Consider the following 955-nt stretch of genomic DNA (forward strand, 5'->3'; position numbering starts at 1 on the left):
CATTCTCAACAAGATCCTAGCAAACCAGATTCAACAACACTTCTCAAAAATCATCCATCATGACTAAGTAGGCGTCATCCCTGGGATGCAAGGCTGGTTCAACATTCGTAAAACCATAAATGTAATTAAAGACATCAACAGATGTCAAAACAAAAACCACATGATTATATCATTAGATGCAGAAAAAGCTTTTGACAAAATTCAGCACCCCTTCTTGATAAAAACCCTGGAACATCTAGGCATACAGGGAACATACCTTAAAATAGTAAAAGCCATCTATGAGAAACCCACAGCCAGCATACTCCTAAATGGATAAAAATTGGAACCAATTCCCCTGAAAACTGGAACAAGACAAGGATGCCCACTCTCACCCCTCCTGTTCAATATAGTATTGGAAGTCCTGGCTACAGTGATCAGAGAAGAGAAGGCAATCAGGGGTATCCAAATAGGGAAAGAGGAAGCCAAGTTATCTCTCTTTGCAGATGACATGATTGTGTACCTTGAAAACCCTAGAGAATCTGTCAAAAACTTCCTTACACAGATAAAGGACTTTGGCAAAGTCTCAGAATATAAAATAAATGTGCAAAAGACAATTGCATTTCACCAGAAACATGAAAGACCTTACAATGAAAACTACAAAACACTGCTCAAAGAAATCAAAGATGACGCAAACAAGTGGAAAAATATCCCATGCTCATGGATTGGAATAATCAACATTGTGAAGATGTCCATCCTACCTAAGGCAATCTACAGATTTAATGCAATACCCATCAATTACCAGCAACATTCTTCTCAGACCTAGAAAAACAATACAGGAATTTATATGGAAACACAAATGACAAGAATAGCCAGAACAATCCTCAGCAAAACGAAACAAAACAAAACAAAGCAGGTGGTATCACATTACCAGACTTCAAACTTTACTATAAAGCTACAATAATCAAAACAGCTTGGT

This window comes from Carlito syrichta, unplaced genomic scaffold (genome assembly GCF_000164805.1).
Source record: "Carlito syrichta isolate Samal-C Ts95f unplaced genomic scaffold, Tarsius_syrichta-2.0.1 Scaffold303736, whole genome shotgun sequence".
NCBI classification, from domain to species: Eukaryota; Metazoa; Chordata; class Mammalia; order Primates; family Tarsiidae; genus Carlito; species Carlito syrichta.